This window comes from Ranitomeya imitator, chromosome 4, assembly GCF_032444005.1.
Source record: "Ranitomeya imitator isolate aRanImi1 chromosome 4, aRanImi1.pri, whole genome shotgun sequence".
Classification (NCBI taxonomy): Eukaryota; Metazoa; Chordata; class Amphibia; order Anura; family Dendrobatidae; genus Ranitomeya; species Ranitomeya imitator.
Window position 1 is genome coordinate 68561178 of NC_091285.1, and position 18105 is coordinate 68579282.

At 46.7% G+C, this 18105-nt stretch overlaps 1 protein-coding gene across 4 annotated transcripts in view; it reads left to right on the plus strand.

Moving 5' to 3' along the window:
* The first annotated feature begins 3805 nt into the window (after positions 1–3805).
* MACROH2A1 (macroH2A.1 histone) overlaps positions 3806–18105 on the plus strand; it is a 114789-nt gene continuing 100489 nt past the window's right edge. For 2 of the 4 annotated variants that reach the window (XM_069763804.1, XM_069763807.1), the window contains exon 1: positions 3826–3997. The gene's annotated coding sequence lies outside the window, so the exon portion shown is untranslated. Of the gene's footprint in view, positions 3998–18105 lie in introns of all 4 variants that reach the window. The other 2 variants (XM_069763803.1, XM_069763806.1) reach the window with 2 other exon arrangements.

Below are 18105 nucleotides of genomic sequence, written 5' to 3' on the forward strand. Positions count from 1 at the left end.
CGGGTTTTCATTTTGAAATTTTATTGGAATACTGAGTCCTTAGTAGCTACAAAGTGAGTTGCTAAAGAAGTTTGGAGGTGGAAATCCACTGTCCAAACCGTGTATTCTGTCATTGGTGAATACTGGATACTCATGATGGAGGACGTCCGAAAATGTCTGCGGAAACAATTCCGGATATAAAACAGAGACGTCGTCATCTCCACATAAATCGTTGCACAGCCTTTCCCAGGAGACAGGCGAGTCGTGTTCCACATGTCAGCGATTGGCCAAGAAACGTCGTGTTCGACTGTACAGAGTTACTGTCGTTCAGGAATAGAAAGGGCCCCATCAAGAGAAATTAATGTTACTTTTGTTTGGGGCCTTTGGAATAGTTTGTGGTACATTAACAAGTCCCTCCGACAGTACAGAGAGAAATTCAGGCTGTGACCACAGACATCCTGCGGAATACATCCAATAATACAAAGCCAAATTAAGTTTGGCAAGTAGGTGCGGCCCTCCATGTGGCCCCTGTGGAAAACTAATTGCCCACCGCTTTTCTACATGGTGACCCCACACAATATTACGCTCCACATAGGGGCGGATTATTAGAGGGTCAATATGGGCAGTAGCCCAGGGCCCAGTGGTCTGGGGGGGCCCTGGGCTACCGCACAGATTGACCCTCTGATAATCATCTGTGAATGCCGGCGGCCGCCGGCGGCATTTGTGTGCCCCCGCCGTACCCGGTGGGCAGAGAGAGGGGGCCCGCATCGGGCCCCTTCTCATCTGCTCACCGGGCCCCTTCCGGCGCTGCGGCAGTTTCCTATTTACGTGCGGGCGCGCACCCGCACGTCAATAGTTAACAACAGCCGCCAGCCAATTGGAGGCTGGCGGCTGATGTCGGCCGCAGGCGCACACGTCGCCGGCGTCTGACGTCATTGTCAGTCGCCGGCGAGTGTGCTCTGTTGGAGGGAGCTCACCGCTGGAGCGCGGACATGTGAGGAGACTTGTTTATTGTTTTGTTTTTTTTTATAACGGTGGACACACTGAGGGCAATGCTGGAGGACACTGGGGCAGATTGCTGGAGGACACTGGGGCAGATTGCTGGAGGACACTGGGGCAGATGGCTGGAGGACACTGGAGCAATGCTGGAGGACACTGGGGCAATGCTGGAGGACACTGGGGCAATGCTGGAGGACACTGGGGCAGATTGCTGGAGGACACTGGGGCAATGCTGGAGGACACTGGGGCAATGCTGGAGGACACTGAGGCAGATTGCTGGAGACACTGGGGCAATGCTGGAGGACACTGGGGCAGATTGCTGGATGACACTGGGGCAGATTGCTGGAGGACACTGGGGCAATGCTGGAGGACACTGGGGCAATGCTGGAGGACACTGGGGCAGATTGCTGGAGGACACTGGGGCAATGCTGGAGGACACTGGGGCAATGCTGGAGGACACTGGGGCAGATTGCTGGAGGACACTGGGGCAGATTGCTGGAGACACTGGGGCAGATTGCTGGAGGACACTGGGGCAGATTGCTGGAGGACACTGGGGCAGATTGCTGGAGGACACTGGGGCAGATTGCTGGAGGACACTGGGGCAGATTGCTGGAGGACACTGGGGCAGATTGCTGGAGACACTGGGGCAGATGGCTGGAGGACACTGGGGCAATGCTGGAGGACACTGAGGCAATGCTGGAGGACACTGAGGCAGATTGCTGGAGGACACAGGCAGATTGCTGGAGACACTGGGGCAATGCTGGAGGACACTGGGGCAATGCTGGAGGACACTGGGGCAGATTGCTGGAGACACTGGGGCAATGCTGGAGACACTGGGGGAAATGCTGGACATACTGGGGCAGATTGCTGGACACACTGGTGGTAATATTCTGGACACACTGTCTGGGGGCAATGCTGGACGCACTGGGGCAGATTGCTGGACACACTGTCTGGGGGCAATATGCTGGACACACTGGGGCAATATGCTGGACATACTGGGGCAGATTGCTGGACACACTGTCTGGGGGCAATGCTGGACACACTGGGGCAGATTGCTGTACACTGGGGCAATATGCTGGACATACTGGGGCAGATTGCTGGACACACTGGGGGCAGGACTGGAGGCATGGGCAGAATGTAGACACGGGGCATGATTGGAGACACGGGGCAGAATGAAAGACACGGGGCAGGATTGGATCATGGGGCAGGATGGATACGATGGAGACATATGGGGCAGGATGTGGAGATCATATGGGGTAGAATGGATACTCATGAGGGCAGGATGCGAGAACATATGGCTGGAGCCAGGAATGAGACACACGGGGCCAGGATGTGGAATATTATTACCATAGGGGCTAATTAAGGGATATTATTACTGCAGTGATGTATTTATTTTATTTTTTGAGTATACTGTTTTAAATGGGGGTCGGTCCTGTTACTGTGCAGAGTGACACTATATCGCCTTTTTTTCTTCATGTGGTGTAATGTAGAAGTTGTGAAAAATTAAGTAATGTGTTCTGCAAGCGGAGCTCGAGATAACTGTGTTATTTCCTGCAGAAACGAGTCCTGGCTGGAAGAAATGATGGCGGTCTGTGCTGGATGAAAGATGAAGGACTTCACCTAGAGACGTCACTGGTGAGTCAGTGTTACCTATACACTGACACTATACACTGTATACTATATACAGAGGTCCTGTGTACAATGTCACCAGTGATCACTGTATTACCTCTACACAGACACTGCATACTAAGTACAGATCTCCTGTGAATACTGGCACTTATGGTGATAGTATTGTGTTGCTGTTTTTTACTGATCAGTATTGTAGTATTCAGTCACTATGTGGTGGTAATATGTGGTCTGGAAATGGTGCGGTGGTATTTGTTCCTTGTATGTGATATTATTCGATCACTGTGGTTGTAATTTGTGGTCTGGTCATGGTGCGGTGGTATTTGTTCCTTGTATGTGATATTATTGGTCAAAATATACCTAAATTGTATTGCAGAGTCTAACAAATATTTAATAGGTTACAGTAGAGTAGGGCCCGGCCATTTTTCTGGAATAATCTGGTTCGGGTATCACATGACCCCCGTCACATGACCAGGGGGGCCCCACAGTGTCTGAACAGCCTGGGGGCCCTGGCTACCCTTAATCCACCCCTGGCTCCACACTACCGGACATAAAGACCTCGCTGTGTTCTGATGACGATCTCCGCCCTTTGGGTCCGGGGCAGTCAGTGTAGTAACGTCATCACGGCGTCTGCTGCGACCCTACACCAGCACGGGTGAATAGTGGAGCAGAGACCTGGTGGCTCCCTGCTCCACCATTATATTCAGCTGAAGACACTATTAGCAGTGGAGCAGGTCGCAGACCTCGTGGGACAGACGGACAGCCCCCCAACACTATTGTCCCACGGGATCGGGGACTGCACATGTGCGCCCTCCGGCCATCCATAGGGGGCACAGCCTGTCCTCAGTCCCAACTGTCAGGCTCCCAGATTGGCAGTATGTCACCCAGCCTATGGCTCCATGGTGGTCTCTACAGATGGGAATACCCTATCTCAGCTATACCATACTATACCTTAGGGGGTCTGCAGGAGCATGACTTCCTGCAGGGGCCCTCAGCAGGATTATATAGCAGCCTGCAGTGGTGAGGCGCCCCCTACAGGTCACTCCAACCAGCAGGACCCCAGCACACAGCGCTCACATGGAGGCGGCTGCGCCCTCACAGACACCAGGCAGGACGCGCCGCCGGCCAATAGCACGGAACGTCGTGTGTTAGCAATAAGGGCTGTCCAATGGAGACTCGCGTTACATCGGCGCCGCTCAGCACACACACCGAGCGCTCCTCACTGTGGAACATTCCTGTCAGGCAGCAGCCGCCGCCTCACTGCACAGGACCAGATGGGATGTGACGCCCGGGCCGCGGTGCATTGTGGGCGTGTGTGACAGCCGCTGCCTAGTCTTTCCAGTTCACACAGGGGCTGAGAGCACGGACCGTGGACGCATTGCTGGAGCTGTGAGTACGTGTCAGTGTGCTGTGTGGAGGGGACGGCGACAAGTTGTCATGGTAACGCCCCTCAGTGCATGACTACAGCGAGCTGTTCAGGGGGCTGTCAGGTGTCTGCACCTTCCTGCCGGGAGAGGCGTTGTTCCACCTGCTGCACTTGTGCTAGCTTCTCCTCACTTGTACTGTGCTGTGTTAATATTTGTTATTATTGTTCACTTTCCATAACCTTATGCTTCTGGAGTTTATCTGTCAAACTGAGAAGGGTGCCAACACTTCAGTCATAGTCATAAAACAGCCGAAGCGATCGGTCACATGTTGTAGAAGGGAAGTGTCAGTCAGATTACACCGTGACTGATCCGTCACATGTTGTAGAAGGGAAGTGTCAGTCAGATTACACCGTGACTGATCCGTCACATGTTGTAGAAGGGAAGTGTCAGTCAGATTACACCGTGACTGATCCGTCACATGTTGTAGAAGGGTAGTGTCAGTCAGATTACACCGTGACTGATCCGTCACATGTTGTAGAAGGGAAGTGTCAGTCAGATTACACCATGACTGATCCGTCACATGTTGTAGAAGGGAAGTGTCAGTCAGATTACACCGTGACTGATCGTCACATGTTGTAGAAGGGTAGTGTCAGTCAGATTACACCGTGACTGATCCGTCACATGTTGTAGAAGGGAAGTGTCAGTCAGATTACACCGTGACTGATCCGTCACATGTTATAGAAGGGAAGTGTCAGTCAGATTACACCGTGACTGATCCGTCACATGTTGTAGAAGGGAAGTGTCAGTCAGATTACACCATGACTGATCCGTCACATGTTGTAGAAGGGAAGTGTCAGTCAGATTACACCATGACTGATCCGTCACCTGTTGTAGAAGGGAAGTGTCAGTCAGATTACACCATGACTGATCCGTCACATGTTGTAGAAGGGAAGTGTCAGTCAGATTACACCGTGACTGATCGGTCACATGTTGTAGAAGGGAAGTGTCAGTCAGATTACACCGTGACTGATCGGTCACATGTTATAGAAGGGAAGTGTCAGTCAGATTACACCGTGACTGATCCGTCACATGTTGTAGAAGGGAAGTGTCAGTCAGATTACACCATGACTGATTACATGTTATAGAAGGGAAGTGTCAGTCAGATTACACCGTGACTGATCCGTCACATGTTATAGAAGGGAAGTGTCAGTCAGATTACACCGTGACTGATCGGTCACATGTTATAGAAGGGAAGTGTCACTCAGATTACACCATGACTGATCCGTCACATGTGGTAGAAGGGAAGTGTCAGTCAGATAAACTTGCCTTACCTCGCTGAGTATAAACGTCTCCATCTGAATGGGTACATGTGAAAACCTCTTACTAGACTAAAATTCTCTCTCTCTGTGGAGGGGTATTGGACCTGCTGTAATTAAAACACCTGAAGCTAGGAGGCAGAGTGCACGATCAGAAGGCTAGAGAATACATTTCAAAAACCTGACCTGCACATCCAAACATAGACTGAGTGTGAACAGGTGCTGAACCTAGAGTCGCCAACTCGTATATAGTTAGACTCAGTGTGGTCAGGTTTTTGAAATGTATTCTCTAGCCTTCTGATCGTGCACTCCACCTCCTAGCTTCAGGTGTTTTAATTACAGCAGGTCCAATACCCCTCCACAGAGAGAGAGAATTTTAGTCTAAGAAGAGGTTTCACATGTACCCATTCAGATGGAGACGTTTATTCTCAGCGAGGTAAGGCAAGCATAGGACCTGGTATAAGAGAGATGCCGTAACCGGGCTACCAGGTACACATAAAATTGGCCATTTTTATGCGCTAAACGCTCTCATTTTTCATATTTCTAGTGCAGTAATGCAGTTCAAATTTCGTTTTTCAAGTTTGTATGTTATAGCGCTGCAGTGTGCTGCCTTATTTACTTAACTAGTCAGACTACACCGTGGCTGATCCGTCACATGTTATAGAAGGGAAGTGTCAGTCAGATTACACCGTGACTGATCCGTCACATGTTGTAGAAGGGAAGTGTCAGTCAGATTACACCGTGACTGATCCGTCACATGTTGTAGAAGGGAAGTGTCAGTCAGATTACACCGTGACTGGTCCGTCACATGTTGTAGAAGGGAAGTGTCAGTCAGATTACACCATGACTGATCTGTCACATGTTATAGAAGAGTAGTGTCAATCAGATTACACCATGACTGATCCGTCACATGTTGTAAAAGGGAAGTGTCAGTCAGATTACACCATGACTGATCCGTCACATGTTATAGAAGGGAAGTGTCAGTCACATTACACCATGACTGATCCGTCACATGTTGTAGAAGGGAAGTGTCAGTCAGATTACACCATGACTGATCCGTCACATGTTATAGAAGGGAAGTGTCAGTCAGATTACACCATGACTGATCCGTCACATGTTATAGAAGAATAATAATAATAATAATAATAATAATAATCTTTTATTTTTATATAGCGCTAACATATTCCGCAGCGCTTTACAGTTTTGCACACATTATCATCGCTGTCCTCGATGGGGCTCACAATCTAGAATCCCTATCAGTATGTCTTTGTAATGTGGGAGGAAACCGGAGTACCCGGAGGAAACCCACGCAAACACAGGGAGAACATACAAACTCTTTGCAGATGTTGTCCTGGGTGGGATTAGAACCCAGGACCCCAGCGCTGCAAGGCTGCAGTGCTAACCACTGCGCCACCGTGCTGCCCAGGGAAGTGTCAGTCAGATTACACCGTGAATGATCCGTGATCCGTCACATGTTATAGAAGGGAAGTGTCAGTCAGATTACACTGTGACTGATCCGTCACATGTTATAGAAGGGAAGTGTCAGTCAGTTTACACCATGACTGATCCGTCACATGTTATAGAAGGGAAGTGTCAGTCAGTTTACACCATGACTGATCCGTCACATGTTATAGAAGGGAAGTGTCAGTCAGATTACACCGTGACTGATCCGTCACATGTTATAGAAGGGAAGTGTCAGTCAGATTACACCATGACTGATCCGTCACATGTTATAGAAGGGTAGTGTCAGTCAGTTTACCCCATGACTGATCCCTCACATGTTATAGAAGGGAAGTGTCAGTCAGTTTACACCATGACTGATCCGTCACATGTTATAGAAGGGAAGTGTCAGTCAGTTTACACCATGACTGATCCGTCACATGTTATAGAAGGGAAGTGTCAGTCAGTTTACACCATGACTGATCCGTCACATGTTATAGAAGGGAAGTGTCAGTCAGATTACACCGTGACTGATCCGTCACATGTTATAGAAGGGTAGTGTCAGTCAGATTACCCCATGACTGATCCCTCACATGTTATAGAAGGGAAGTGTCAGTCAGATTACACCATGACTGATCCGTCACATGTTGTAGAAGGGAAGTGTCAGTCAAATTACACCATGACTGATCCGTCACATGTTGTAGAAGGGAAGTGTCAGTCAGATTACACCATGACTGATCGGTCCCATGTGGTAGAAGGGAAGTGTCAGTCAGATTACCCCATGACTGATCCCTCACATGTTATAGAAGGGAAGTGTCAGTCAGTTTACACCATGACTGATCCGTCACATGTTATAGAAGGGAAGTGTCAGTCAGATTACCCCATGACTGATCCGTCACATGTTATAGAAGGGAAGTGTCAGTCAGATTACACCATGACTGATCCGTCACATGTTGTAGAAGGGAAGTGTCAGTCAAATTACACCATGACTGATCCGTCACATGTTGTATAAGGGAAGTGTCAGTCAGATTACACCATGACTGATCCGTCCCATGTGGTAGAAGGGAAGTGTCAGTCAGATTACACCATGACTGATCCGTCACATGTTATAGAAGGGTAGTGTCAGGGGAAGTGTCAGTCAGATTACACCATGACTGATCCGTCCCATGTGGTAGAAGGGAAGTGTCAGTCAGATTACACCATGTCTGATCCGTCACATGTTATAGAAGGGTAGTGTCAGTCAGATTACACCATGACTGATCCGTCACATGTGGTAGAAGGGAAGTGTCAGTCAGATTACACCATGACTGATCCGTCACATGTGGTAGAAGGGAAGTGTCAGTCAGATTACACCATGACTGATCCGTCACATGTTATAGAAGGGAAGTGTCAGTCAGATTACACCATGACTGATCGGTCACATGTGGTAGAAGGGAAGTGTCAGTTACATTATCCCATGACTGATCCGTCACATGTTGTAGAAGGGTAGTGTCAGTCAGATTACACCATGACTGATCCGTCACATGTTGTAGGATTACAAGAAGTGTTGGTCAGACTGCATCAGGACTGATCAGAGTGAGTGACACCAGTGTCTCTACAGTTTCTGTCACCTCCTTCATCAGTGGGCGGCAGAGGTGTCACTCACTCTGCTTCTATTTTCGGTATTGATAAACCCGTTACAGCTGATAATAATTTTTTCCCTAGTTCAGTGAACTTCTACCTCTGTAGCATCCTAGCATAGAATACACAGATCACTATTCTCAGGCATAGAGAATACTGCAGTATGTGTATATGAAGCTGTAACTTGGCAACAGGCATTTAAAGAGAATCTGTCACCAGGTTTTTATACCTTACTAGATGGTGGCCCGATTCTAACGCATCGGGTATTCTAGAATATGTATGTCCACGTAGTATATTGCCCAGCCACGTAGTATATTGCCCAGCCACGTAGTATATTGCCCAGCCACGTAGTATATTGCCCAGCCACGTAGTATATTGCCCAGCCACGTAGTATATTGCCCAGCCACGTATTATATTGCCCAGCCACGTAGTATATTGCCCAGCCACGTAGTATATTGCCCAGTCACGTAGTATATTGCCCAGCCACGTAGTATATTGCCCAGCCACGTAGTATATTGCCCAGCCACGTAGTATATTTCCAAGTCACGTATTATATTGCCCAGACACGTAGTATATTGCCCAGCCACGTAGTATATTGCCCAGCCACGTAGAATATTGCCCAGCCACGTAGAATATTGCCCAGCCACGTAGTATATTGCCCAGCCACGTAGTATATTGCCCAGCAACGTAGAATATTGCCCAGCAACGTAGTATATTGCCCAGTCACATATAGTAGATAAGGAGTCTAAGGAGTTAATGGTGGGGCGGTGACGTCAGAGGACGGGGCTGTGTGGCCGCCGCTCCCGTCTGTCTGGGATCATTGATGATTAGCCGCGGTCACTTGGTTACCTGGGGAGGAGGTGAAGTTCCGGCCGGTGCCGCTCACAGCCTGGATGTGGAAGTGTCGGACGGGCAGTGTGATGTCTGCCTGCAGCCCCGGCCCCCACACCAGGCTCCGCTCCGGGCTCACAGCCTCCGGACACCCGGCAGCGCGGAGGCTCCCTGCACATAACAGGAGCAGCAGCAGCAGCAGCGCCATCCTCCTCCTGGTTGCATTGCGGTCTCGCGAGATGATGACTTAGCTGTCTCGCGAGACCGTACGTCATCATCTCGCGAGACCGCAATGCATGCAGCGGTCACCGGGGCGCCACGCGCAGTGGGAAAGGCCGGTTCCTGATCCGGGGTACCATCGGAGGGTGAGTATGTATCTATTTTTTTTTTTTTTTTTGAATTATTTTTAACATTAGATATTTTTACTATTCATGCTGCATAGGTAGCATGAATAGTAAAAAGTTGGTCACACAGGGTTAATAGCGGCGGTAACCGAGTGTGTTACACCGCGGTCAACGCTGCCATTAACCATGTGTGAGCGCTGACCGGAGGGGAGTATGCGGATGCCGGGCACTGACTGCGGGGAGGAAGGAGTGGCCATTTTCTTCCGGTCTGTGCCTGTCGCTGATTGGTCGTGGCAGCCATGACAGGCACCTGCCGAGACCAATCAGCGAATGAATAACCGTGACAGACAGACGGAAGTGACCCTTAGACAATTATATAGTAGATGTGGGACTTACCTCATCTGAGTTCAGCAGTTTTGATGCACTCAGTTTTTAGATGTAGCGGAGCTCAAAAGCTAATGCCGCCCACACCACAGCTCTCTGTCTACATAATTTATTGACAGTAATCTACTAATCAGAGCAGAGAGGGCAGAGTCGGACCAGGAAGCATGCGAGCTATATTCTGGGCTGTGATATTCTCCTGCTGATAAAAATTAATTGTATTGATACAGTAGCACACGGCCTAATAAGTGATACAACGCTGAAATCAGTTTCTAAGCCTGCACTTCATGTAACCCTCAGATTAAATAGCAAAAACCTGCAGTCAGATTCACTTTAAGATGATTGGGCCATGGATAATAGTTGCAATTGAGTTTATCCAGCTGTATGTTAACAGTGTATACAGTGGATATGGATGGAAAGTGTTCAGACCCCTTTTTCACTCTTTATTTCATTGCAGCGAGTTGGTAAATTCAAAAAAGTAAAATTTTTTCTCATTAATGTACACTCTGCTCTCCATCTGGATTGAAAAGAAACAGAAACAAATGTAGGAATTTTTGCAAATTTACTAAAAAAGAAAAACTGAAATATAATATGGTCATAAGTATTCAGACCCTTTGCTCAGACACTCATATTTCAGTCACACGCTGTCCATTTCCTTGTGATCCTCCTTGAGATGGTTCTACTCCTTCATTGGAGACCAGCTATGTATAATTAAACTGATAGGACTTGATTTGGAAGGCACACACCTGTCTATATAAGGCTATATGCACACGTTGCAGATTTGACTGTGGAATTTTCTGTGCACATTCTGCAATTCTTGGCAGAAAACGCAGGTCAGAATCTGCGCCTTTTTTGGTATGTGCACACGTTGCAGATTTTTGTGCAGATTTCTTCCTTTTTTTTAACCCCTGCAGATTTCTATTATGGAATGGTTGCAGAAATGCAGCAGATGTGCAAAAAGAATTGACATGGTCCTTTTTTGAATCTGCTGCTTTTTCTGTGCAGATTTTTCTGCACCATTAGCACAGCATTTTTTTTTTGCCATTGATTTACATTGTACTGTAAATCACTGGCGGATCTGCAGCGTATCTGCACGGGAAAAAATGCTGCAGATCCGCAGGAAATCTGCAACATGTGCACATACCCTAAAAGACCTCAAGCTCACAGTGCATGTCAGACCAAATAAGAATTATGAGGTCAAAGGAACTGGCCAATGAGCTCAGAGACAGAGTTGTGGCAAAGCACAGATCTGGCCAAAGTTACAACAGAATTTCTGCAGTACTCAAGGTTCCTAATAGCACAGTGGCCTCCATAATCCTTAAATGAAAGAAGTTTAGAACCACCAGAAGTCTTCCTAGACCTGCATGTCCAGCCAAACTGAGCAATCGTGGGAGAAGAGCCTTGGTGAGAGAGGTAAAGAAGAACCCCAAGATCACTGTGGCTGAGCTCCAGAGATGCAGTAGGGAGATGGGAGAAAAGTTCCACAAAGTCAACTAACTCTGCAGCCTCCACCAGTCGGGCCTTTATGGCAGAGTGGCCCAACGGAAGCCTCTCAGTGCAAGACATATGAAAGCCCATATAGAGTTTGCTAAAAAACACATGAAGGACTCTCAGATTATGAGAAATAAGATTCTCTGGTCTGATGAGACGAAGATAGACCTTTTTGGTGATAATTCTGAGCGGTATGTGTGGAGAAAACCAAGCACTGCTCATAACCTGCCCAATACAATCCCAACAGTGAAACATGGTGGTGGCAGCATCTTGCTATGGGGGTGTTTTCCAGCTGCAGGGACAGGACGACTGGTTGCCATTGAAGAAAACATGAATGCGGCCAAGTACAGAGATATCCTGGATGAAAAACTTCTTCCAGAGTGCTCTGGACCTCGGACTTGGCCGAAGGTTCACATTCCAACAAGACAATGACCCTAAGCACACAGCTAAAATAACAAAGGAGTGGCTTCAGAACAACTCTGTGACCATTCTTGACTGGCCCATCCAAAACCCTGACCTAAACCCAATTGAGCATCAATGGAGAGACCTGAAAATGGCTGTCCACCAACATTCACCATCCAACCTGACGGAATTGGAGAGGATCTGCCAGGAAGAATGGCAGAGGATCCCCAATTCCAGGTGTGAAAAACTTGTTGCATCATTTCCAAGGAGACTCATGGCTGTACCAGCTCAAAAGGGTGCTTCTACTCCATACTGAGCAAAGGGTCTGAATACTTATCACCATGTGATATTGTAGTATTTCTCTTTTAATACATTTGCAAACATTTCTACATTTCTGTTTTTTTCAGTCAAGATGGGGTGCAGAGTGTGCATTAATGAGAAAAAAATTAACTTTTGTGAATTTACAAATGAAACAAAGAGTGAAAAATTTGTACCCTCTGTAGGTGTAAGAACCCACCGCACATCACAATTTACCACGTAGCTACTGATTGGTCTGAGTGCCCATTCCGACTCCTGCTAATGGGAATCTGTCACCCCCAGGACGTGTATGACCTGTGAATATGGGCATACATGTGATAGAAATGTTAAACTAGTCCTACCTGTATGCCTCATATTAGCAGTCTTGTTAATAAATTGTATTTTATTTCTGTATGCTAATGATTTCTTCACGGCTCCTGGGCATGCGTGCCTTGAAGAAATCACTCCCTGCGGTCTTCGATATCATACCAATCCCATAAGCGTCACAGTGCCCTGTGATGTGTAATGGTAGCCCCGGAATCCGGCACCTGCAGTCTGCAGTAGAGCGATGACACCTACCTATTCCACTGCAGTGACCTCCAGCGTGCGAGGCGATAAGGTTCTCTCCCCACCATGCATACATGGGTGACAGGGGCATCAGAAACTATGGTTCCTAACTATGCAGGGAGCAAGGAACTGGAGAGAGCACCCTATTTCCGCACATGTTGGCACCTGCGCAGAAGAACGCTGAAGCCAGTGCCCATAGAAGGGCGGAATAGGTATGTATAATTACACTATTGCAGGGCGCAGGCGCGGGATTCCAGGACCACCATTACTCGTCACAGGCCACTTTTGATGGGAGGGAAATGATATTATAATTAAGGCAGGAGGCAGAGATTTCTTGCAGGCACCGCACGCCCCTGGAAAAGATCATTAGTATACAGGAATAAAATATGATTTCTCAACAACAAGAATGGAAATATGACTCTATTTCCTTGAAACATCGCAATGATCCTGGTGCTGGACTAGACACGCCTATTCCTATGGTCCTGGCTTCACCCTGACCCATCCGAGGTGATTGACAAGTATCAAGTGTGTGCATAGTGAGAGAAATGTATAGATCGGGCAGGACCTGTCACCTAGAGCAGTGCTGGGAGGAGGCTTTTCAGCTGTAAAACATAGCTGGCTGGATGGTAGTCAGCTCTGAGTCATGCTGCCTGTGTTTTGGGCACATAGGATGGAGTGAGACCTTCCCTTTCAGTAGTCCGCTAGCTTTTCCAGTAAGGCAGTGATTTGCTATTACTTGGTGTAGTGTCAATTGGAAAGCACACAACCTCTTTTTGTGGGTAGAGCAGTGGAAACTAGTCTGGATTGTTACTGCCATGTAATGGTAGGTTCACATCAGAACACCCAACCCTACCCTGATAGTCACAGCACAGCCCCACCTGCTCCCTGGCTCCAGTGGTCCCAACACCGTGCCCCTCTATCCATGAGCAGTCACAGTTTTCCTGAACTCCAGCAGTGGCCTTCTTACCTATTCCCGGCAATCACACAAGGTTTACCATTCCGGAAATCGATTTTTCTAAGAGATCTGTGTGCAGGAGACCATCACAGAGCTTTGGTTATTTGGCACATGGTGGGTTGTGCTCCCTTTGTTAAGGACTAGTTTGGGATTGCTTTTATTGATAACCCCCCAACAATGGTATTAGAGCACAGAACAGACTGTGTCACAGGCAGCCTACTTTTTGTTTTTAAGATGAATACAACCTTATTTTGGGCTTAGTAATCTGGATAAGGCTGAGTTAAGGCTACAATTGGGGTATTTTTGTATTGGATGTATATTTCAAGCTTCCCATAAAATAATGTGTGCACCTACTCATCATACTGTTGGTTTGGTCACTGATTTTCATGCGGGTCTTCTGGCATGGGCTGTTCTATGGTCTGCTAGGGTTTGTCATTCTGTATGCTGATAATAATATAGAAGCACGCTTGTTTGGACCAGGTTTGGTGCATAGAAAATCTATAGGCATCTTACAGTGTGCACATGTGTGCCCTCTATGCAAATGTGCAAAGCAAATACACAGTGCAAACAAAGCCTAGATCCTGGCCTACTCTCAAACTGGGCATCCTGACATCTAATAATCTTCATTCTGGGAACTAAAAACCACATATGTTCCATATGTGAAGTCCTCTGCGTTATGGTGAACAGAGTGTTAAAGATAAGGTGTAGTGTGACCCTGTGATAAATGGCATTATGACTTTATGGGGTTAAAGTCCATTTCTCTCTGTTGATATTAGCTTTCTGTTTTTGCATAAATATGTGATATATATATATACACACACACACACACACACACACACACACACACACACACACACACACACACACACACACACACACACACACACACTACAGACCAAAAGTTTGGACACACCTCATTTAAAGATTTTTCTGTATTTTCATGACTTTGAAAATTGTACATTCACACTGAAGGCATCAAAACTATGAATTAACACACAGAACTATATACTTAACAAAAAAAATATGAAATAACTGAAAATATGTCTTATATTCTATGTTCTTCAAAGTAGCCACCTTTTGCTTTGATGACTGCTTTGCACACTCTTGGCATTCTCTTGATGAGCTTCTAGAGGTAGTCACCGGGAATGGTCTTCCAACAATCTTGAAGGAGTTCCCAGAGATGCTTAGCACTTGTTGACCCTTTTGTCTTCACTCTGCGTCCAGCTCACCCCAAACCATCTCGATTGGGTTCAGGTCTGGTGACTGTGGAGGCCAGGTCATCTGGCATAGCACCCCATCACTCTAGTTCTTGGTCAAATAGCCCTTACACAGCCTGGAGGTGTTTGGGGTCATTGTCCTATTGAAAAATAAATGATGGTCCAACTAAACCCAAACCGGATGGAATAGCATGCCGCTGCAAGATGCTGTGGTAGCCATGCTGGTTCAGTATGCCTTCAATTTTGAATAAATCCCCAACAGTGTCACCAGCAAAGCACCCCCACACCATCACACCTCTTCCATGCTTCACGGTGGGAACCAGGCATGTAGAGTCCATGCGTTCACCTTTTCTGCGTCGCACAAAGACACGGTGGTTGGAACCAAAGATCTCAAATTTGGACTCATCAGTCTAATGTCCATTCCTTGTGTTCTTTAGCCCAAACAAGTCTCTTCTGCTTGTTGCCTGTCCTTAGCAGTGGTTTCTTAGCAGCTATTTTACCATGAAGGCCTGCTGCACAAAGTCTCCTCTTAGCAGTTGTTGTAGAGATGTGTCTGGTGCTAGAACTCTGTGTGGCATTGACCTGGTCTCTAATCTGAGCTGCTGTTAACCTGTGATTTCTGAGGCTGGTGACTCCGATAAACTTCTCCTCAGAAGCAGAGGTGACTCTTGGTCTTCCTTTCCTGGGGCGGTCCTCATGTGTGCCAGTTTCTTTGTAGCTCTTGATGGCTTTTGCCACTGCACTTGGGGATACTTTCAAAGTTTTCATTTCTTAAAGTAATGATGGCCACTCGTTTTACTTTACTTAGCTGTTTTTTTCTTGCCATAATACAAATTCTAATTGGAGCTAAAAGAACATTTTTGTGGAAATTTTTTTTTAATTTTTTTATTTTTACGACTCTGCATTATAAACTTTTGTGAATCATATTGGGGCACATCTAAATACATTCCTTGAGGGATCTAGTTTCCAAAATGGTGTAACTTGTGAATGGTATCTACTGTTTAACCCCTTAAGCCCCGAGGGTGGTTTGCACGTTAATGACCGGGCCAATTTTTACAATTCTGACCACTGTCCCTTTATGAGGTTATAACTCTGGAACGCTTCAACGGATCTTGGCGATTCTGACATTGTTTTCTCGTGACATATTGTACTTCATTTTAGTGGTAACATTTATTCGATATAACTTGCGTTTATTTGTGAAAAAAACGGAAATTTGGTGAAAATTTAGAAAATTTCGCAATTTTCCAACTTTAAATTTTTATGCCCTTAAATCACAGAGATATGTCACGCAAAATACTTAATAAGTAACATTTCCCACATGTCTACTTTACATCAGCACAATTTTTTTTTGTTAGGGAGTTATAAGGATTAAAAGTTGACCAGCAATTTCTCATTTTTACAACACCATTTTTTTTTAGGGACCACATCTCATTTGAAGTCATTTTGAGGGGTCTATATGATAGAAAATACCCAAGTGTGACACCATTCTAAAAACTGCACCCCTCAAGGTGCTCAAAACCACATTCAAGAAGTTTATTAACCCTTCAGGGGTTTCACAGGAATTTTTGGAATGTTTAAATAAAAATGAATATTTAACTTTTTTTCACACAAAATTTATTTCAGCTCCAATTTGTTTTATTTTACCAAGGGTAATAGGATAAAATGGATGCCAAACGTTGTTGTACAATCTGTACTGAGTACGCTGATACCCCATATGGGGGGGTTAACCACTGTTTGGGCGCATGGCAGAGCTCGGAAGGAAAGGAGCGCCATTTGACTTTTCAATGCAAAATTGACAGGAATTGAGATGGGACGCCATGTTGCGTTTGGAGAGCCCCTCATGTGCCTAAACATTGAAACCCCCCACAAGTGACACCATTTTGGAAAGTAGACACCCTAAGGAACTTATCTAGATGTGTGGTGACCACTTTGACCCAACAATTGCTTCACAGAAGTTTATAATGCAGAGCCGTAAAAATAAAAAAATCATATTTTTTCACAAAAATGATCTTTTCGCCCCCAATTTTTGATTTTCCCAAAAGTAAGAGAAGAAATTGGACCACAAAAGTTGTTGTGCAATTTGTCCTGAGTACGCTGATACCCCATATATGGGTGTAAACCACTGTTTGGGCGCATGACAGAGCTCGGAAGGAAAGGAGCGCCATTTGACTTTTCAATGCAAAATTGACTGGAATTGAGATGGGGCGCCATGTTGCGTTTGGAGAGCCCCTGATGTGCCTAAACATTGGAACCCCTCACAAGTGACACCATTTTGAAAAGTAGACCCCTTAAGGAACTTATCTAGATGTGTGATGAGCACTTTGACCCAACAAGTGCTTCACAGAAGTTTATAATGCAGAGCCGTTAAAATAAAAAAAATTTTTTTCACAAATATTATTTTTTAGCCCCCAGTTTTGTATTTTCACAAGGGTAACAGAATAAATTGGACCCCAAAAGTTGTTGTCCAATTTGTCCTGAGTACGCTGATACCCAATATGTAGGGGGGAACCACTGTTTTGGGCGCATGGCAGAGCTCGGAAGGGAAGGAGCGCCATTTGGAATGCAGACTTACCGTGTTTCCCCGAAAGTAAGACCCTGTCTTACATTAATTTTACCCCAAAAAGTCCCACCCTGTCTTACTTTCGGGGGAGGTCTTACATTAGCCGAAAAAAAAATGACAATTTCTTTTTAACCAATAAATCAACATTTATTAACATGCTGAAGAGTCGGTCATCACCAAACAGTAGAATAAAACAAATGTAGCGTATCAAGAATATCTTGTTACTACCGTACACACTACGGTACGGTACTGTACGGTAATTGCCGTATACCCTCTGCCTGCATACCATAACAGTGCCGTATCCCACTGCACACAGCCCCATACCCCATAACAGTGCCGTATCCCACTGCACACAGCCCCATACCCTATACAGTACATGTTTCCCTACTTGGTTTTTAAATGCTGGACGTTTTCCTCTGCGGTGCGGCTGTGGGTGCGGAAGGCCTGTGCTGCAGGGAACGCTGTGCCAATCAGCAGGGAAACAGCGGTGACGTGGGGCTGGGGCGGCCAATTACAGCTCGAGCTGCTGGGCCAATCAGCACTCGAGCTGATTGGCCAATCAGCGCTCGAGCCGGGGGCCGGCGGTGACGTGGGGAGCAGGGGCGGCCAATGAGCTGTTGAGCTGGGCGGATTGCGGGGTTAACACGGCGAGTTAACCCCATGAGCACTGGACCCGCCCAGCTGCACCTGAGGACACCTCTGGAGCCTGGGGA